Raw genomic sequence first — 23,528 nt, 5'->3', positions numbered from 1 at the left:
AAATATGCTTTTACTGCGAAAGCTTTGTTAAAATCAAGCTTCAAGAGGAAAGCCCTACACATATTGTGTAAGAGAGAAGGAGAGACCCAAGAAGGATCAAAAGGTTCCGACTTCCAAGTTGTGCAAGTGTTAGCCAATTGTATACCGTGCAAGGAACCGTAATGTTGTTCCCAAGATCTACAAATTAAGAGCTAGTTTATGTGTAATGGAGGAGCTTGCTCCTTGTCAATAATATAACTCCACAAGGGGGGGACTAGCCTATCTTCCAGTCCCTAGTGTGTTCTAAATCTCTCTATGTGTCTCTCTTTCTCTCTACATCTTTCTTTTCTCTCATCTATTCTCTCTCTGTACCAACATAATATTCACCAAATATCTTTTAAGTATATAAGAAGGTCGAGCGTGTATCTCGAATCTTATAACATTTTCCATAAAGAAATTTCGACATTATCTTCTGGCTGCACCCTTTATTTTCTTCGTTGAAGCCTTGCTATATATCTAGTAAACAAACCCTACGCTATAGGACACATAGCTCAATGGTTACTTCAACTTCTCAAATTTTACTTCTCCATCGTCATGCGTAAGGGAAAGCAACACTATATGGTTGATCATATGTCTCACATATCCACGGGAGAAGCCGTTGGACAGGGCATTGGAGACGAATTGCCTGACACACATCTATTCACCCTATCTAATGAAAGAGATCTGTTTAGAGCCGACTTGATGCCATACTAGGCAAACAACATAGTCCAAGTGTTGGAGCACGAACTACCTGGCCGACCCATAGAAAAGGCACGACTGAGGCAACTCATTCTCAAAATCCAACCCTATCAATTAATAGCAGGCCAACTCTATCGACTAGGGTAAGACAAAGAATTGCTGCGGAGATGTGTGTGTGAACACGAAATGAATGACGTACTAGTTGAGGTGCACGAGGGAATTGCAAGAGGACACTTTAGTGAAGATGCGACAGCCTGTAAGGCATTGCAGTCTCAACTGTGGTGGCCCACACTTTTCTGAGATGCGACACGATTCATGAAACATTGTGACGAGTGCCAACGAGCCAAGGTGCCAATTCACAAGGACAAAATGGAGCTAAGTCCCATCATAGCACGACAACCATTCGAGAAATGTTGGATCGACTTCATTGGGCCTATCACTCCCATAGCTCAATATTCACAAGCCAAGTACATTATCTTTGCCACCGATTATCTCACAAAGTGGGTGAAAGCTCGAGCTACCAAGAAGAATGACGCATGAAACACTGCTAAGTTCCTATGGGAGCAGGCAATCTCTCGATTTAACTACCCCATCAAACTTGTCAGTGATCAAGGTACACACTTCATCAATGAGGTGATTGCTCATCTCCTATCCACCTTCCTAATCATCCATCAGAAATCCTCACCCTACTACCCTTAGGCAAACGACCAAGCAGAATCAACAAATAAGATTATGGTAAACTTCCTAAGCAAGATAGTCTCTGCTTCACGCAGAGACTAGGATAACAAGCTAATGGCAGTCTTATGGGCCTATCGGACAGCCTATAAAACGTCTGTGAGGGGATAGACCCCTTCAGGTTAACCTACGGAATGGAGGCAATTCTACCTATAGAATTCTTTGTCCCTAGCTTGAGAATTGCCATTCAAGAGAGATGGGAGGGGAAGAAAGCATGGACGGAACGTCTAGTTGAGCTAGGACGCTTATTGGAAACTTGGCTTCTAGCCACCCATGCGTTGATCTGCAAAAAGGCATGATGTAAGATTTGGTTTGACAAACACGTTAAGTAGTGAGATTTCGAATAGGGAGACTTAGGTACTGTTGTACTCGGTCAAGGGACATAAGCAAAAAATGAAGTTTAAGAGGTTAGGACCTTTTAGAGTTCGCACCATAAGCTGAACTGGTAATGTGGAACTCGAAACCCTAGAAGGTGAGAGCATAGGCTTCTTTAATGGCAGCCACCTGCTAGAAGCCCCTGTCAATGTACGCATAGCCACCATTATGGAGATTGAAGCTGAGGATGAGGAAGCAGTAGCTCCGGCTTACCTTCGCATAACCATTACAACCTAGCAGACATATGCCATTGATGCATTGATCGATGTGGGCGCTGACTTTAATGTCCTGACTCACGATCATTGAACTCAAATTGGCAAACTACAATTACAGCCCATTAACGCCAAACTCAACCCATTTGGCAGCCAATCATATGCACTTTTGGAAAAGTGAAAAGTTGTAGTTTCCATCGAGTCTGAAAGCTTACATATGATATTTTATGTGTTGCCAAACGTGAAAGATGTAGGCTCGAATCGTTGTTAGGACAAACCTTTAAGAAGCAGGCCTACTATAATGTCGACTACCAATCACAGCGCATCCACTTGGCCATCGGTAATGCATGAATTGTCACATCCTTTAGCAAGGGGGTTGCACAACTCTATTATCGTCCACAAAGCCACTAGTAGAGAAACCCACCATCAAGCCTAAGGAGGGGGGTCATGATTCGTCACCACTTGCCAAACCTCAGCACTAGCAAAAAGCCGACCACAAAGAGAAAACCCTTGAACACCAGCTCAAATGGGTGCCAAAACATTGATAACCGCCACCTAGGAGTGCCTAACCACATACTCGCAAGGCTAGAAACCTTCCCTCAAAACCTAGGAGGCCTTGAAGAAACTATAGGCATTGACGAACAGTCTGCCGCAATGGGTCCCCAAGACCTTATTGCAAGCACAAGGCTATTACGAGGATAATACCTAGATTTGGGTACCTAAAGCCAAGATGGCCAAGGACACCACTCAAACGCTGCCCTCAAGCTTGATCACACGAAGCATCATGATGAATTAAGCATTAATATCACAAAAGCCTTTGGCCACAAGGCCCATTATCCTTCCAAAATCTAAACCCTTCGAGACTCAACAAGTCCATAAACCCAAACTGCAGCTTGCTACTCATAAACCACCTCAACCTTGCCCTACTAGCACCCCAACCATGCCACCCAAGCATCTAGTAATGCGCCACCCACCACTACACTGACCATGCCTAGTACACCAAGGCCACACCCTCAGCTGGAACTGCAACTAGCACTGCACCCGTCAGCTACTGAATTTTCAAGTCTAACCAAACCAAAGCCACATGTCGACCATAAACCCTCTTATAAGCGGAGATCCATTCTCACCTTGGCCACCGACTTAGCTGAGAATACAGGCAACGACTTGGTTTCTTGCCTCAGACACTTGGATGCCACACTTATCATGCTCCCTAAAAGCTATGATCAACTAGACCTAGGTTTTTTGGGCAAGCCTTTAGCAACAAAAGTGCGAACGCTACCTTGCTCATTGGAGGAATCAGAATTCGTGTTTGTCAAAGTTGCCTAGGCAGTTGAGGAACTCATTGCCACCGAGCTTTCCATTGAACAAGCATGCAAACAATGCCTTATCACATCTTATGACAAGAGCAAAGTCCTTGCCATAGACTAGGAATTTGAGAAGTTGAATCAGCTTGCAGACAACAACTTCTCTTTCTTACACAAATGGTACACCCTTCGCCTTCAGTGGGCACTAGAAGGATGCCAAGTCATGACAAATGCTGTGAACAGAGATCAAAACCGCGGAGTATGACCCGATGTATGTATCTCCAACTTCCTATAGGGTGTTGACTATCATTTGTAATCGACCCCTTGAAGACCACATCAGTGGGCACTTGTATTTAGATCGAATTCTCATTGAGGAGAAGTTACACATTGCCAGTTGAATCGACTCTCGTGGCTTCCTCACGGATGTTCCCACCTACATCACTTAAGTAGGCATCCGTCCTTGCGACATGGACCACTATGCTAATCTAGCTGAAACTTCTATGATTGGCTCATGCAAAAGTAAAACACTGCAACCAAGCGTTGGACTCCCTTGACCTCTCAAACCTTAATCCTAGGAAGGATTCTTCTTCTTTCCGCAGGGGGAGGGGGTAAGGTGTAAGTGTAAATAAGAATAAAACTCAAAAGCAAAGAAAACAATCAAAACCAATTCATGATTAAGAAAAAGGTCATAAAAATTGGGATGTATGGATTTCTTGAGGAAGAAGTTTAATCCTATAATTAAGCACTTCAATCCGCAAGCATGTGATATTTTTTCTTTGCAAATAATTATCTTAAAAAGTACTAATGGTGAACATGGCTTCATGACAGGCACCCAACATGGTAGGCCAAGAGAAAGCCAACAAGTTGCCATTTTCAAAAGAAGAGCAGGCAAAATATGGCCTTGTTGTGGAAACAAGGGTCTTTAACCGGTTCAAGTTCAGGCACGTCTTGAACTTGAAGGATGTTGCCATGGAGGAACAAGCAGTGAAGAAGATTGTTGAAAATGCCATTTGCAAAAGTACATGGAAGTAGTCAGCCAAGCCGTCGACTATGAGAAGTGCACAGAATTTCTTTGGACCTTTGGTAGAAATCATGGCACTGTGACAGTATGGGAGAGAGAAGAAGCTCGCCAAGTCCAAATCAAGTTAATCCCAAAATTGGTGGAGAAAGCATTGGGCCTAGCCAATAAAGTGAAAAGGAGGCCGAAGAGAGATGTCTACACCATGTTAGGAATGGACAAGGTGGTGGTCCACACAAATGATGGCATCAGCTTGGCAGACATCCCTGACCCAAAAATCTAGCTCTAGGCCAAAATGATGCATGAAATGTTCTCCAACTAGAGGTACAACTCAATAATGAGCCGAATCAACGTGCCTATGTTGGAGAGCATTGCAGTAGGATTTGTTAACGAAGTGAACCTAAATGGCTTTATGTGGAAGACCATTGAGTCTTCAGCAAAAGCATTGGCAATAGGAGGGAGACCAACAGGAGGAGAGTCCCCTGCTACCAAGGCAAAAAGAAAAGTGTCATCCTCAAATGTCTCTACCATCAGATTCAGTGGGATCTTGACAATTATAATAAGGGAAGCACTGGGGGAACGATAGGGTGAAGAAGAAGGAGTCAGAGAAACACCAGAGAGGTCACCTCTTCACCATGAACAATAGCCACACTCCAGTGAAAGGAAGATGAGTGAGGATGAGGAAGGAGAACGAGAAATGGAAAAAAAAAAAGCAGACTTAAAAAAAGCTAAAAGAGAGTCTAAGAAGGAAGAGGAAGAGAGGAAGAAGAAAGAAATGGAGGAGTTGAAGAGGTCGGAGGAAGAATCAAGAAAATCTGAGGAGGAGAGGAAAAGGAAGGCAGTAGAAGAAGAGGAGGAGTTGAAAAGGAAGGAAGACGAAGACATGGCTCTGGCAACATGCCTATCTATAGAGCAACTATGCAAGAAAGACAAGTTGGGTGCCATGAGCCTGTCTAGAGATGAAGGCCCGAGCTCAAGCACACAAGTGCCAAATATCACTCCAACCGTAGTGAAAGAAGACAAGGGCAAGGCCCCAATCGATCCCACCCCTACCCTTATAGTGCTCACCACTCCCACAATCATATATGCACCAAGCTCCACAGCCAAAGTGGATGCTACTAACCTCATGGCTTGGGTACAATACTTTGTTAATAAGGAAATGGCCTAAGGAATGGGAGAGGGTAATGGGAACTAAAAGACCGGCAATAATAACAGATGCTGAGTCTAGGCAGGATCCTAAGAGGCAGAAGAGGGAAACCTCCACAACCTCCATCCCCACAATAGAGCTGCCACCTATAGACTACAATGAATATGTTAAGGAGCTCCTCTCACAACTGGAAAATGAAAAGGAAGATAAGAAGATGGTAGTGGGTGGCTAAACTAGAGGTAGAAAAGGAGGCCATGGCTATGTCACAATTAGAGAAAACTCGTCAAGTAGCCATGTGCCAAGGGAAGATAAGTGAGCTGAAGGAGCAGTTGCAAGCCAAGGACGAAGTAGAAATTGAGTGGCAGGCAAGGCTAGATGAAGAGACTCAAGGCCTAATGAGTTTGTGACGCCATAATGACAAGCTCATAGGGCTCTATGAAGACCTATAAGGGGAGATGGAAAAGGTCCATAAAGCCATAGAAGAGTTAGAAGTAGTAAGAGAGGAAAGGGCACGTAGGTACCAAGAGAAGATCGAGAAATTGAAGCAAGAGGCAACCTCGGAGCAAGAGAAGCAGCACAAGCAGAAAAGAGAGATCGAAGATCAAGAGCAGAGGTTGATGATACTGGCTCAAAGGCAAGGAGAAAGCTTTAAGGAAATGGAGAAGAGAGCAGAGGACTGAGCGAACCATAATGAGAGAAAAGTCAAATCTTTGGCGCACCGTCTAGCTTAGGTGGAAAAGGGCAAAGTCCTAGCTGAGAGCAGTGCAGAGGCCACCACCCAAGTGAGTTTCAAAGCCCAGCAACGCGCCTTCCTAAACACAATGTTGGATGTCACTCAAACGGAGGAAGGGGAGGCCGTTGACTCCATAAAGAAGAAGCTAGGGATTGCACACAGGGCCCTGAGAGTAACCTTGCAGATGTTAGCACAACCTATGGGTGTCAGCCTTGGCCTTGAAGAGCCACAAAACTATCTATTACAAGCATGCTTGACCCCACAAGAAGTCGATGCACTAGGTTTGCTGAGGGGGCACAATAGGCAAGCTAGCAAGAAGAAGAGGCTAGAACAAGCTTTGACATGGGACCTCATAGAGAAGAACTTGTCCCACAACCTCCTTCCCCATGCCTAGAAGAACAACAGTAGGAGGTTGACACCTATGCGGAAAGAAAAGCGAAGCTTAAGAGGAAGAGGCAATGGATGGTGGAGCAAGCAAGGTGAAGATTGAATGTCAAGCCAGTAGTGGTGCCGAACGCGCCCCATGCCACCAAGCCAGAACGATGGCCCAAGTGAGTTTTAATGTCGAACTTGTAATCTTGGAGCAACAAGAGACTACCAGAAGGCCCTTTGACCTTAATTTTCGATTCCCCACCAAGTTGCACAAAGTACTGCCAGTCAAGGTGGTGGAAGAGATGATTAATGTGGGAAGTCGGCTAGGAGACAATGGATCTCAGAGAGAGAGTAGAATCCCACCCTATGGGGGATCAAGCCCCCTTTTCGCACTAGAGAACCTATATGATTCAATAGTCTGCTTCATCGATGAATTCGCTTCCTGTCCCAATCCCGCCTTCATCATGACTTGTAATTATCTTAGACTACTTAGGATACTACTTAGATAGGATCTCGCACCACAAGAGTATCACCTTACGCCCCTCTTTTTTGATCCCGATGGAATAGATAGCTATGCCATGACAAGATTGATTATGCGAGCTGCTCTACTTCCTTTATTTTGCTTAGCCCTCCTAGAAGATATGAATGATAGCTGCTTCACATGCTGCAATCATCCATTTCTTTCCACCACCACTCTCCAAGTACACTTGAACCTCATAGGGTACCTATAGATCTGGCAATTCCTTAGTATATCTCATAATCCCCCAACTTTACCATCTCTCGACACGGATAACACTTGCACAACTTGGAAGTTGGTACCTTTTAATCCTTCTTGAGTCTCCTTCTCTCTTACACAAATGTGTAGGGCTCTTCTCTTGGTGCTTGATTTCAGCAGAGCTTCCGCAGCACTTGCACCTTCTCTTCTCCTCTTGAAACTTGATTTTTGCAGAGTTTCGACAGAGCTTCCGTACCACTTGCACCTTCTCTTCTTCTCTTGGAACTTGATTTCAATAGAGCTTTCGCAGCACTTGATTTCAGTAGGGCTTCTGCAGCACTTGTATCTTCTCTTCTCCTCTTGGATACATGCAAAATGATGCTTCTTTCACCCCTCCCTTATACCCAAGGAGAGCCTCCAATTTTATAGGCTTTCAAGAGCTTCTCTTCTTGGAGAGAGAGTTGAGTTGATCTTCATGCAAGATGTGGTTGTTCCACTCTACAGCACTAATTTCGAGATATCTCTTTGTGTGTTGTTTGGATGAAAAACCATCCAACACAAAAGTTGTAGATCTCGCTGTTTTCGATAATCCTAGCGGCCTGTTTTTTGAGATCATTTTTCTATTGTGAGATATTTAAAAAAATGGATTTTTCAAAAAACATCTTTTTAACTATACTCTTAACTTGTGGTCCATGCAACCACCTTGAGTCATAGATAAGGAGAGTTCATTAGATTGCCTTGGGCCTCAACCTTAATATTGAATTCCATACAAAAGCTTGTGTCATTTTAGACCTTAGAAAGAGAAAATCACTTCTCTCCTCACTTCCAGAGGATCGCGTCTCTCATCTTTCTTAGTGAGAGAATTCCCTCTCTCGTCTTTCTTAATGAAAAAAAAGACCTTAAACCTTGACTTGTAGGGGAGAGGATGACCCCAAATGAATGCAATGCTCATTACACACAAGTAAACATTCCCAAGCGTCCCTAGATGCACACATAAATACATATACACAATGCTAATGCATTTCCTCTTCTTAGAACTCAATCCATCTTCATTTATGTGTAACTCCTTGGTTCTTGTGTACACTCTTACACTTGGCAAACACTTCTTTCCCCCTTCATAACTTGTACTGCCTGTACTAGATATCCCCGTCGCAGTGCTCTAATCACCCCATTAAGTGATGCACTAGGAATAATGGTCTCTAAATGGTCTCATGGCCATGCTAGATCATCATCAACACTTAAAGAAAAGTGAGTCATTAATTTATTGACATAAATTTATTAAATAGAGAATGCATAATAAGCAATCAATTTAGTGACAGTTAGCTCCACTTTTGCCACAGTCACTCCACCTAGGGGTTCTCAAGTTAGGCGTGTTCGATGGCCTTAGTCTGCCGGCTCCATCCCTACTAACCCCCTAGCCCATTTTCATTCCCCACTTTACACTTAGGACACATCAAGGGTAGGATATACCTAGGGAGGTCACATCGTGGTTAAACCTGTCTCCCTAAGCCGCACCCATCGCACCTCCCTTATGCATGAACTGGGTCCTCAAGAGTGGGACAACACTGCATGTTCAACCCAGCTCCCAGTTCCACTAGCATGAGCACAATGCACCACACGGCAAGGTAGACACTCCCCCTAGGTAGTGCACTTCTTTTCTTTTCAGGTACAAACAAAGGCGATAAACCACCAATTTCAAAGGCCCCGTCATCCACTCCAACCATTCTTGGCCTCCACCACCTCAACATTTTGATCAGCTTCTCTCCAACTATACATTCTCTCCTACGTAATATGTGTAGGGATCTCCTCTTGGAGCTTGATTTCAGCAGAAGCTTCCGCAGTACTTGCACCTTCTCTCCTACACAATATGTGTAGGGATCTCCTCTTGGAGCTTGATTTTAGTAGAGCTTTCTTAACACTTGCACCGTCTCTTCTCCTCTTGGATGCATGCAAAGTGATGCTTCCTTCATCTCCTCCACACCTAAGGAGAGCCTCCCTTTTATAGGCTCCTAGAGCTTCTCTTCTTGGAGAGAGACTTGAGTGCCAAGATCGGAAAGTTTGATCTTCATGAAAGATGTGGTTGTTCTAAGACCTACTCTATGGCATTTTGGAATATCTCTTTGTGCATTGGTCGGATTGAAAAATGTCCAACACAAGTTGTAGATCTTGCCATTTCTGATAGCCTTAGCGGGCCGTTTTTAGAGATTGGCTTTCTATCGCGAGATATTTTAAAAATGGATTCACAATATCTTTTTTAAGAAAATCAGATTTTTAAACTCTATCTTAACTTATGGTCCATGCAACCACCTTGAGCCATAGATAAGGAGAGTTCATTAGTTTGCCTTGGGCCTCAACCTTAAGATTGACTTCCACACAAAAGCTTGTGTCATCTTAGACCTTAGAAAGGGAAAATCACTTCTCTCCTCACTTCTAGAGGATCATGTCTCTTGTCTTTCTTAGTGAAAGAATTACTTCTCTCCTTAATTCATTAAGAGAGAAAAGACCTTAAACCTTGACTTGTAAGGGAGAGGATGACCCCAAATGATTGCAATGCTCATTACACACAAGTAAATGTTTCTATGCATCCTTGGATGCACACATAAATACTTATGCACAATGCTAATGCATTTCCTCTTCTTAGAACTCAATCCATCTTCATTTATGTGTAACTCCTTGGTTCTTGTGTACACTTTTACACTTGGCAGACACTTCCTTTCCCCTTCATAACATGTATTGCATGTACCAGATATCCCTGTCACAGTGCTCTGATCATCCCATTAAGTGATGCACTAGGAATATTGGTCTCTAAATGGTCTCATGGCCATGCTAGATCATCATCAACACTTAAAGAAAAGTGGGTTATTAATTTATTGATATAAATTTACTAAATAGAGAATGCGTAATAAGCAATCGATTTAGTGACAGCAAATACCATGGCTAACCCTTCTCGTTCAGTTGTGGATTAATTCACTTATGTATTGGTGAGGTCTACTAGCAAAACTCACTAGATAGTCTAGATTGTGATCACCAGGCTGGCACAACACAGCTCCAACTATGAGTTTCGATGCGTCAATATGAACATGAAAGGTTACATTCCAGTTTAGGGCCCTTAAGATTGGTGCGGTGGTTAGAGCCTTTTTCAATTCCTCATATGTGTGCTGGCATTTTTGAGTCAATTCGAATATTATCAACACCTTGTATAGGGGCCTAGCAATCAATGCATAGTTTAGCACGAACTATAAATAGTACCATGTATGGTCGAGGAAGCACTAAACCCCCTTGTAATTGGTTGGGGGTGGAAGATCGACAATAACCTTGACTTTTGAGAAGTCAGTAGCAATGTTGTTCTTGGACACCACGTGCCCTAGGATGCATCTGTGCTTTACCCAGAACTGGCACTTTAAGGGGTTCAATGTGAGACGATATAGTTTGCATCATTCAAAGACTACTCGGAGTTTTTTAAAGTGTTCCTTCCAGTTGGAGTGAACACATAAGTTGTCAACGAAGACCTCTAACTTTTTCCTAAGCATGTCCTTGAATATTGTGCACATGAGCCTCTAAAAAGTAGCAGGTGCGTTAGTCAACTCGAAAGGCATGACTATGTAGGCAAAGATGCCTCACTCGGTGGCAAAGGTGGTCTTGTGCCCGTCGCTAGGGTGCACTTGCACTTGATTGTATCCTAAGAAGCCATCCAAAAAACTGTAGGCCTTTTTGCCTATTACTATCTCGAGCATGTGTTCAATGTATGACAATGTATAAGTGTCTCTCTTGGTAGCAATGTTTACCTTCTTGTAGTTGATGCACACTCTGATCTTTCAATTCTTCTTCAACATGATCACTATGGGCAAGACCCAATCCGTGTGCTCAATATCGTAAATGAATCCTACCCTTAGCAGCTTTTCAATTTCTTCCTTGACAGCGTGAGCATGCTTGGGATTCATAGGGTATGGTCACTACTGATTGATCGACGTTGTGTTAGGAGTCGTGGGGATATTATGAGTTATGACACTTAGATCTACCCCTTTTAGCTCATTGAGGGACAAAGCAAAGACGTCCATGTACTCTTGCAAGAGAGCAATGAGACTTGCCTCCTCTTCCTCAGTCAAGTCATCAGCAATAGAGACATATCGGGATGTCTTCCCTTCCTTAGCTAGATTAACCTCCTTGACTTTGGTTGGTCCTTCTATTGGTTCATTTGCTTGCCCCTGTCATTTGGCTCCTAGAAAGATCACTACCCTATCACCTTTCTTAAACTCGGTAAATCACTTTGGTAGGTCTTGTGGCTTCCTTTGCTCTTCAGCCTGCACATCCTTAGGTTTCTTGTGTCATTCTTCCTTCAACCTTCAACGCCTCAGGTAGACTGGTAGGTTCCCTTTGGTGTGTCTGGTCTTAGATGGTTGTGGCACCTCAGAATCACTATCTAAACTTACCTCCGACTCAGAATCAAACTCTCCGTCTTCGCTAGAAGAGGGGGTCTTGTATGGTGGTTGTAGTTTAGACGGTGACTCTATCCTAAGTACTGGCAAAGCACTTGATTGGGCAATGCATGCTTGTTTGTAGTCAATTTCCCCTATGTGCTCTAGCATGGCTCGATCGCAATTTATGCGCATGACTCCTCTCTTGAAGGCATTCTTCCTACGCGGGTTGGAGTCAGATTGAATTTGTTCTATCACCCTTCCCTTAGTGTCATATTCCACCATGTCCATCTCTCCTTCACTTCTATCTCATCGAAGGAATAACAATCCTCGTATTCTTCACTAGAACCATCCTTTTCTAATTGCTTGCTGTCTCCTAGGCCTTGATATAGGGCCCTTTCTTCTCGTCAGTGAGAATAAGGCCCAATTGTACGTTAATTTTAGGTCGTGCACTTTGGTCCATTGCCACTTAGGTTTGCCCAAGAGATCTTGGAGAGGTTTAAAGTTAGCGGCTAGATTGCCAGCTAGCTTGCTTTTGTCAGATATTCTAGGATCTCCAGGAGTTCTTGCTTATTACATCGGATGTGGAGTTTGATGGGGTTGGATCGTCAACTCAAGCTTTTGGCCATCATGCAAATTGGCACTAAGGGTGCGTTTCTGGGATTATTAGTTGTCCTTGCAACTTGCTCATACTCCTCATTCACTGTCCGAGAATGGTAGATCTATCATGGCGAGCACATGTATCCAATCTCACTCATCTTCGAGACAGGGGATATATTTGGTTAGTGGCCCTTAAGATTTTCCAATTTGCGCATCACCCTTCAACATGGTGGAGATGGCATCTAGGTCAACTAGTGTGGTCTTCCATGTATCCATCTCTACTTTTATTGCCTCCATTCAATTGCCTAAGAAGGCTAGACCATTATCCCAGTCTTCTATGACCCGTGCATTGCGCATCTAGGGCCGCCCTAATAAGATGTCATTATCCACTTCCTTTATGACTATAAAGTCAACAGAGAATTGGATTCCTACAATCTTCAATAGCCAGTTCTTCAATAATCCAAATGGCCGCACTTTCATTCCATTGGCTAGGGTGACATTGAACCTAGCATTCTCAATAGGTGGGTTACCCTAGTCCTGGAGTACTACATGGCTCAATACACAAACTCCTGCTCTCGTATCCACAATTTCCTTTCTCGTTGTGCCTCCTAGAGTGAGGACCAATAAGACTAAATGCATTTTAGTGCCTTTCCAAAAAGCATTGATGTGCAAGGACTTGGGCACCGAGTGCAGCGTCAGACTGGGTATTTGAGTTACCATGCCATGATTATGTAGATCAGATGCCCCTTGCTCCATTGGTCCTTCAACCCACTACTTTAGTTCTTGCCATAGTGTGGGATGATGCTACCTAAGCAAATCTCCTAGGCTTAGAGTCATTGGGATGGTCACTAGCATGGTGAGAAGATCTATCCGAGAGTCCGATTTTCAAAATCGGATGAGGTCACATGTTTGAGTTTCCGATCCTCAAGATCAGACAAATGGTAGTGGTTTGATTATTGGAGTGTCCGAGTCTGGTGTGTTAGTTCAGGGATTGGTTAGGTTGGTCCAAGTGTTGGCTGTCCGATGCGTAGGGTATCCAAGCGTCTGATTCTGGGAATCAGACCCTTGTAGACCATGTCTGATTTCTTCTGCATGAAAACAATGGCAACAAAAATCACTTTTGTGGCAACGATTTTTGGTCACGTCCACAAGAAAGATTCTCTAGAATCCAAGGGGATAGATACACATAAAGGTTTCTATGCACTTAATCCAAGCAAAAAACTCCTGGGTTCGCCAATTGATTCATCGGAAGTTCCAAGCCTCTCATAAGCTCTCAAGCTCTCTCTGTCACTCTCTATTGCAGAAATTGAAAATGAGGTCTCCCTTTGGTTCCCAGGGTGTTAAACCCTTGCTGGGACTCAACCTTAATCTTCCAGACCACTTCTCATGCAATTCTAACACCACTAAGCACTGTTTTTTTCCAAATTTTCCCTGTTTGTGTCCTGTTTGGCCTATTTCACAACATAAACCTAAAGTTTTTTTCATTTGATTTCTTGGTCCTATCTCACTCTAAATGCAACAAAAATCAAAAGTAAAATACTAAAATGGTTCCTCCTACTTGCCTAATCATAAAAAAACCAAAATACTTGTTGCAAAGATTAAAAATCCAAAACCTCCTACTTATCTTAAGCTCTGGTTTGGGGATGAAACCCTTCGTCCTCGATTTGAGGTATGCAAGTGCTCAAGCTTGAATTTGTTGGTCATCATCCATTTACCTATCAAAAAATACGATAAACCTTTATGAGACACTTTGTGTGCAAAAATGTTAGTAAATTAGACTTATAAACACAAAACAAACAAGGACTCAAGCTTTTAGAAGTTCTTCTTGCATTAATCCTTTTTCAAGCTTTGGATCACATCTAATACACCATATACAAAGGAGGCAAGTGTGTCCATGATAGTGAGCTTCCATTCTTCAAATATTTTCTTTTCCTCTGATATTGCTTTTTGGTTTGGCCAACATTTGTCAAGTAGTGCTAGCCATATCACTAAGAGAGTCCAACACACCACTCACGTCCAAGGCATGTGCATCAGTGACAACATTCACACAATTCCACATATATTCATCCACAAGATCATACTACTATGGGAAGTGATCTTATGATCATTGCTTGATATTGCATTGTGGGCCTTGTCCTTAGGGTAAGACTCATAAATGTGTCTCTCTACCCATGTCAAACTTCGAAAACAATGAAGCTAGTTGTGTGGCCAACTTGGACCAAATATCCACTCCTTGCTTCGGTGGTTTGGAAAACTCTACACTCATGGACCATTGGGTGTGGATGAGCTACACTATCCATGTATTCTTCCATTGGGAAAATTGTTTTTTGGTTGTTGTTGTTTGATCCTGTGCTTGGGATGGGGATTCTTGATTCTTTCCTTTTCATGATCTCTTTGGTTTAGGAGGCTTTGCTACACTAGACTAGAATGAAATCCATCGTGGGCATTGCTTGTTCATAGTTTCAACCTGTGGCACTGAGACACCTGGGTCTCAATAACATCAACATCATTACATGTGCCTTGGGCTGGATCATAACTTGTAACAATTTACGTATGTGTGCACAATGTTGTCCATTCTTGAATCAAATTGAATACATTCCTTAACATGATTTAACATGCATTCTAAATACCCACATGTGTAACTTTCAATCACAAATGGCACTCAAATCAATTGGCGTACATGATGATATATCCATCAAGATCGATCAATGTTGGGGGTAACGGCACCTCCACCTAGCCGCCCGTGTATTACTACACTGACAATACCTGCCACTGCACACACTGCAGGTGGTGGGCGCCTATCACATTCACTTATTCTTTATTCTTTTAGTGACAATTTGAATAAAGGAAGTCCCGGTCACACATTGTGGTTGTTGGAGTTCCCACTTTTGAGTTTCTCTCTCTCTTGCTCTTGTTCTCCATCTGCCATAGAACTCACCGCCAAGCTTCTTCCTCCTAGGCTCTACTTCCCTTTCAATTGGTATCAAAGCAAAGGCATTGGAGCTTGCCCGCCCAGATTTGAAGAGCTTCAACTCGAGCTTCAATGGCAGCCATGGCACCTTCATTTGCATGTATGTTTTGATCTCCCGCCTCCTCTCCGATCTTCCGGCCTTCATTTGGCACCTTACAGGGCTGCATTGGAGGCCCCTAATCATTGCCAAGTGCTTAGTAGCACTGTTGAAGACCCCCCCAGCCCCCAGGAGCAGCTAGCACAAAATGTGGCGCATTTTTAGGGGGCTGGGCTGATCCCCTCCTGGCATTTCCAACTCCTTCCCCGACTTTCCTGCATTTTTTGCAACCTTCCCGATCATCTTCGGACTCCCCGGCATTGGATCTTGGCTCATGTTGATTGATACTAGTGCTTCCACCTTCACTCCTTGCTGTATACATAGTCCCATGACTATAAAAAATAGGGCAACACTTGACATTTAATGTTTGATGCTTCTTGGCATTGCGTGTTTGATGCCTATTGATGCTTGGTGATGCTCGAATGTTATGAGATGCTATGTCTATGCTTTGGGGCTGATTTGGAGTAGATTTGAGCACCGATTGAGATCCATTTAACAGTGGATATGCTGCTGTAATACAGTACGCTAAAGCTCGTTTACTTGGTGTATGCATTGGTTCTTGGATACGGGTTACTGGAGATTTGAATGATCATACCAATGTATTTGAAGATTGTCAAATGCTTCTTTTTGGTTCCGGAATGATTTTGAGCTTGGATTAGGCTCCATCTTGGTCATCATTTACTAGCATTGGGATTGAGTTGGCATGCTTTGGACCGATTTATGCCTATTGTCATTGCTTGACATTTAGGCTTCTTGCATTTATGCTTTGGTCAGATATGGATGCCACTTGGTTTGCCCATGCTTGACAGTCACTTGGAGCTTTGTCTTTGGATGTATTTGAGTATTTTGGACCTACTGGGCATTACATTTGGTTGTCAATTACATGCTATTTGACCGCTTTCAGGCTTATGCTTTACGCCTGCGATATCTTGGGATTTATTCTCCGGATGTACCCTACTTGGATTTGGAATGTTTGATGCTATGTACACGATGTATTTGAGCATTGCTTGCTCTATTTGCATCTGACTTTACTTCTAGTGGGAGTCTCTTGGCATATTCGGATGTACACAGAGTTTTACTTACACTTGAGCTTGAGCTTGTGAGATAGTTACATGCATTTGCTCTCTTGAGAGGTTTATGTCTGCAGTTATAGTCTGTAGTGGGCTGATTTGATACGCCTGTTGGGGCAGGCACCTATCTCTGTCACTATTGTATACATCTTGGATGGTTATGCATTGAGCTTCTTACTCTATTAGTTGTGCTTTGTGCTTGGTCTCTTCTCTTACCCCGAGACCCATTACATGCATGACTTCTAGACCTATGAGATGTCTCTTGCCTGACAGGTCATTGGTTTGACAATTCTTGGTACCTTCTTGCCCCTTGACACTCATTATTGGATGTATCTTGCTACATGGCAGTTGTAATGACATATGTATCAGTGATTGCTTCACTTTGGGACAGTTTTGCATACTACTGTAATTTATTCTAGTGAGCTAAAATCCGCAGATTTCGAGCACTTGTATGAGGGTAATGCTTATTATTTGATGTTATCTTGGTCCTATTTGATGGACAGGTGGTTCTCTTGGTGATATCCACTCTTTTACCCAGTTTTAGTAGTGGTTTAGTGCATTTTTTGCTAATTACAGCAACTTGAAATTTTGCTTTTTTGCTTTGATTTGGGACAGTATGGCTGGTCATCTGAAAGACACAGCCCTCTTTAACATTGCCAAGTTGGATGGTACCAACTATGGGTATTAGAAGTCCCAGATATGGCAGGTTTTGGTGCAAAAGTTGCAGATTAAACCCTTGCATTTCAAGGGTGTTAAACCCGAGGATATAGATGATGATGTTTGGATGGAAGGTGATGAGCTATGCAAGTCTACCATTATCTTGTCATTTTCAGAAGAGGTCCATCATAATGTTGTTGAAGATGAGAATTAGAGTGCATGGGACTTATGGAAGAAGATTCAGAAGCTTTATGCATAGCAGAGTCCTGTGTCACAGATGTATTGGCTGAAGTAGTTAATGGACCCTTGCATGAAGGAGAGGACATCCCTATCATCTCATTTCAGCCAGTTTCATGCTATCATGAAGAATCTATTGTCACAGAGTATTGAGTTCAAAGACAACTTGCACCTGTTGTTTCTGCTTGGTACCTTGCATGAATCATGGGATGTCTTCCATACTACCATATGCATGAACAAGCTTGATGGGTTGAAAATCAAAGATGTTGAGAGTGCTTTATTGACTGAGGAAATCAACAGGAGAAACAATGATGGTTCTTGCTCTTCACATGCATTGACTGTTAGAGGTGGCAAACATGGCAAGCATGATAATGATAATAAGGGCAAGGACTTTCAGAAGTCCAGGTCAAAGTCACGTGGCCACAGTAAGTCCTGTGGATGGAAGTCTGATCTTACCTGCCATTATTGTGGAAAAGCAGGACATATTAGGCCATAGTTCCATAATATGCGCAATGATAAGTGCAAGGAAAAGGGAAAAGAGAAAGTGCATGAAAAGTCTTCTAAGTGTAGTATTGTACCTACAAAGTCCAGTGTGAAGATAGAAGAGGTTAATGTCATGCAAGCCCCTGATTCAGATGAGGATTACATACTTGTAACTTCTTCATGCGATGCCTTACAAGATTTTGAGACACATTCTATATATGCGCAATGCTAGCTTTTGGATTCGGGTGCATCATTTCATGTGACACCATGTAGAGATTGGTTTCATACCTATCGTACCATCTCTGGTTCTGTACGTCTTGGTGATGATAGGTCTCTTGAAATTATGGGCATTGGAGATGTTAGGCTGCAGTTTCCTTTTGGCTGTTCTTTTGTTTTGCATGATGTACGCCATGTCCCTGCGTTGACTTGCAGCCTTATGTCAATTGGACAGCTTGATGATGCAGTGTATTTTGTGTCTTTTGGAGACACTGCATGGAAGATTACTCGTGGCAGGCTTTTGCTTGCAAGAGGTGCCAAGTTTGGCAACCTCTATCCCTTACTTGTATCTGGAGCTACCTTGAATCATATTTTGTTTGTGGGTTCTATTCCCCATGTATCCCTTTGGCATGCTTGTTTGGGGCATATGTCCCTTAAAGGAATGAAAATGCTCCATGCTTTGTAGTATCTTCCGCCTTTTCACTCTTTGCATTTTGATTCTTGTGATCATTGTTTGTATGGCAGGCAGACTAGGAATACACATAAAAAGTCTGGTAAGAAATGCATGGGTAAGCCCTTGGCTCTTGTGCACTTAGATGTATGTGGGCCCATGCCCTATCAGTCACTAGGTGGGGCAAAGTATTTTATTACTTTCATAGATGATTACTCACGTAAGGTTTGGGCTTATCTCATAAAGAGAAAATCCGATGTCTTAGACACATTTCAGCGTTGGCTTGCATTAGTAGAGAACCAGTCTGGGAATAGGCTGAAATGCCTAAGATCAGATAATGGGGGTGAGTATGTATCACATGCTTTTGAGCAGTTTTGTGATGAGTGGGGTATTAAGCATCAATTGAATGCCCCTTACACCCCTCCCCAGAATGGTATTGCTAAACACATGAATAGGACCATTCAGGAAAGAGTTCGTAGCATGCTTAGCCAGGCTGGCTTACCGCAACACTTTTGGGCTGAGGCAGTTACTATTGCAATGCATCTCATTAATAGGTCACCTAGCAGCGGCATGAACTTTCAGGTTGCAGAGGAGGTATGGGCAGGCAAGCCCCCCTCTTATGATCATTTGCATGTCTTTGGATGTGAGGCATTTTGCCATGTGCCCAAGGACAAACACAATAAGTTGGATCCTAAAAGTGTCAAATGCATTTTCATTGGCTATGGAGATGTAGGAGAGATGGGTTACCATTTATGGGATTCGCAAATGCAAAAAGTGATTTGCAACCATGATGTCATCTTTCATGAGGACAAAATGCACATGCAGCCTGAGAAAGTGGTTGAGGTCCGTAGAGTTATCTTTCAGGAGGAGCCACCTGCTCTTGTACAACCCGCTCCACGGATAGCTAGACAGCATGCAACGTCACCTGATGCTCATGGCCCAGATGTTAGATATGCTGATGTTAGACAGGATGTTGATCAGGTAGCAGAGCCTGGGTTGAGGTGTTCTACTAGAGATAGACGACCTCCTGACCGTTTTGCGCCCTCTACGGAATATGTAATGGTTATACATGCAGGAGAGCCTCTCACTTATGATGAGGCTATGCACATGGGTGATTGTCACTCTTGGGAGAGGGCTATGCAGTGACTTGACTCATTGCATAAGAATTAGACTTGGGATTTGGTTTCCTTGCCTCAGGGTAAGAAGTCTTTGCCATGCAAGTGGGTGTACAAGCTTAAAAGTACCCCTGGACACCCCAAGCTGGCATACAAGGCTCGATTGGTTACTAAGGGCTTTAAGCAGGAGCATGGTGTTGACTTTGATGAAGTCTTTTCTCTTGTGGTCAAGATGATCACCCTACGCTTAGTCTTGGATTTGGTTGCATAGCTTGACCTGGACTTGTACCATATAGATGTCAAGACGACTTTTTTACATGGGGACTTGCATGATGAAATTTACATGGAGTAGCCTAAGGGCTTTGCAGACCTAGGGAATGGTACCATAAGTTTGATGCATTCATGCAGTCATAGGGCTACAGCCGTAGTGCTATGGATCCGTGCTTGTACACGAAGAAAGCCCGTGATGGTTCTTTACTGATTTTGGTACTCTATGTGGATGACATGCTTTTAGCAAGGACAGCTCATGAGGAGCTAGATGCTCTTAAGGCTTAGATCAAGAAGAGCTTTGAGATGAAAGATCTGGGACAGTCCTCTTATATACTTGGTATGCACATTACGTGTGATAGATCTCAAGGACTACTCTATCTGTCATAGAGGGAGCACATTCATAAAGTCCTTGAGCACTTTCGTATGCAGGATGTTAAGCCTATTGGCTATCCATTACCTTCTCATGTGAAGGTTTCACAGGCCAATTGTCCGTAGACAAATGAGCAGAGGGCCGAGATGGACAAGATTCCCTTTGCATTAGCTATGGGCAATCTTATGTATGCCATGATAGCCACCCATCCAGATATTGCTTTTGTAGTTGGGGTTGTGGCATGTTATATGGCTACACCTGGCAAGAAACATTGGGATGCCATGAAGGGTATCATGAGGTACCTGAAGGGCATAGCAGATATGTGGATTTGCTATGGCAACCATGATACAGGAGGCGTGGGGTACACTAACTCTGATTATGTAGGACATGCAGATAGTAGGAAGTCCACTTCTAGCTATGTGTTCACTTATGCTGGAGGGGCTATCTCTTGGATGTTTGGCACGTAGAAGTGTATGAATCTTTCTACTACAGAGGCTGAGTATATTGCAGCCATAGAGGCTTGCAAGGAGGCTATCTGGTTAGGCCGTTTGATTGCAGACCTTGGTATGACAGATGCTATGCCTACACTGCATTTGGATTCAATGAGTGCCATTCAGTTGGCCAAGAATCCAGTCTTCCATGCAAAGACAAAACATATTGAGGTGAGGTATCACTTCATTTGCGAGGTCGTTGAGGACAGGTTTGTTGACCTTGTCAAGATTCTGACCGAGTAGAATCTTGCAGACTTGCTCACGAAGAGCCTCACTACAAAGTGCTTTGCCTTCCTCAGGAGATTGATGGGCGTTGGATGAGATGACATCTTTTTCCTCATCCTATTGTATATGTGTACATGTTGTACTGTCCTTTTCTTTTCTTTTCTCTCTCACTGGGGCAAATTCACCTTTAAATGGGAGGCTGTTGGGGGTAAAGGCGCCTCCGCCGAGCCGCCCATGTATTACTACACTAACAGTACCCACCACTGCACACTGCAGGTGGCGGGCGCTCATCACAGTCACTTATTCTTTATTCTTTCAGTGACAGTTTGAATAAAGGAAGGCCCGGCCACACATTGTGGTTGTTGGAGTTCCCACTTTTGAGTCTCTCTCTCTCTCTCTCTCTCTCTCTCTCTTACTCTTACTCTCCATCTGCCATAGCTCTCACCGCCAAGCTTCTTCCTCCTGGGCTCTACTTCCCTTACAATCAAGTTATGTGTCCCAAAATGAGGCACTACATATGTGATCACAATCAGAAGGATACTCATAAGAATGTAGACCAAATTATTTTGTTGAATTTGGTTTAGGTTTTATGACTTACGGTGTTTGTTGTAGTTTTCTCAGTGGAGCATCCTATCAACCAATTACCACTACATATATGATCACAATCGTAAGGATACTCATAAGAATGTAGACCTAATTATCTTCCTAAATTTGGTTTAGGTTTTATGACCTATGATGTTTGTTATAGTTTTCTAAGTGGAGCATCTTGTTAACCAACTACCATTACCACTAAAATATGACAACAATGCTTACCCTAAATTCATCTATCATGACAAAACAATGGCTTCCACAACACACAGTTCCCCATATGCATCTCTAATTGCATTCAACTATCATTAAAAATGCACTAAATGTATAAACTATAATTACAAACCCATTACATATAGCTACATTTGAATTTAGCATCTCTCATTATCATTCTATGCATGATTTATTTATGCATGCAAGGTCTACCCAAGCCCCAACACAAGTGCATCTCTATCCCACACATGCATGGATTAGCAATATTCACTCAATGTATTTTAAATTGAACATAGTGTGGTAGGACCACCCTAAACCAACATGATTCAAAAGGCAATGTAATAATAAACAATGCTGAATGATGCCCTAAACTAGCAAGATTATAGGTTGATAATTAGAGAGAGAGAGAGAGAGAGAGAACCTTCAATCAGAATGTACAATGCATATATTTTGTAGAACAAGGCATGATGTGACCATCTTTGGGACATTTTATAGAAGCATATCACATCTCTTCAATAATATGCAAAATCGCACTTTAAGGATTCCAAAGGCTCTTTCAACTAAGATACCACTTCTTGATTGTATATAGTTCTAACAATAACATTCTCCAGATAGTTCACCCTTGTTGCTACCTTTGAAAGGAGGTAGCATCCAAAAGTGTGCAAGATAAGCACAGTCACCTAGTAGACAATATTTACCCAAAGCTTTGTTTGCACATAGTTTTCCTGAATCTAAACATTGAAAAACATTCTAATCATGCATAGAGTGTGTCCAACCAATGTCATAGTCCCAAACAACACAATTGGTTATCGCAATGATTTGAAGAATCATTGAGTGGAAACCCTTCCTATAAAAACAATCTTTATGGTTTTCTCTTTGGGTAATGATCGATGTATGAATACCATCTATTGCACAAATGACAAATGGTATAGCTTCAATGGCTTGAAATGCATATGCAAATTTTTGCATCTGTTGTCCTATTGGCTACTTTATATATACACCATGCAATCCAAATACAACCAATGTATCACAAATGTCCAAAATAGCCATTTGTGTAAACAATGTCAAGACCTTGTACAACTATGGTATAAGTTCTGAATTCAAGCCACTTGTAAGACGATGTTGGGTCTCACAAACTCACTTCTCAACATGTATTGCTCTTCAATAATTTGTGTCACTGCATTGCATTTGCAGTGCTAGTTTCACAGCAAGATATAGACATGTATATATTATATACATGTTGTTCATTTTATATAGCAGTTTATGCCAAAACTATACATCAATTTATTCCTAATCAATCATTGTTTATGCTTAATCTATATATAACTCTAACCATCAATCTATATTCCAAAAAAACTATTCTCTTGTTTGTATTCAAAGTGGAAGTGCATATGAATGTACAAACCACCATATATTATATATATATATATGTATATGTATATATATATATATATATATATATATATATATATATATAAGGCATAATGGCAGTGCATACATATATGTATTATCATTTATTATTTATATAGATAGGTATATACTATATATATGTATATAGGCATCATGCATTATGGCAACATACGAATGCAAAAAAGTTAAATCATAAAGGAGGATACCTAGACTATGTATTCATGAACAGATTTACATGATACATCGAGATTAGAAATGCACGACTCATTGTTGTGGTCCATTTGGAGAGTGTGAGTACATATCCCCTATGCTTGGGTGGAT

This window comes from Lygodium microphyllum, chromosome 15, assembly GCF_053477565.2.
Source record: "Lygodium microphyllum isolate KBCC chromosome 15, Lygodium_microphyllum_v1.1.10, whole genome shotgun sequence".
Classification (NCBI taxonomy): Eukaryota; Viridiplantae; Streptophyta; class Polypodiopsida; order Schizaeales; family Lygodiaceae; genus Lygodium; species Lygodium microphyllum.
The sequence above is the reverse complement of the archived record's forward strand: the minus strand, read 5'-3'. Positions refer to the sequence as shown.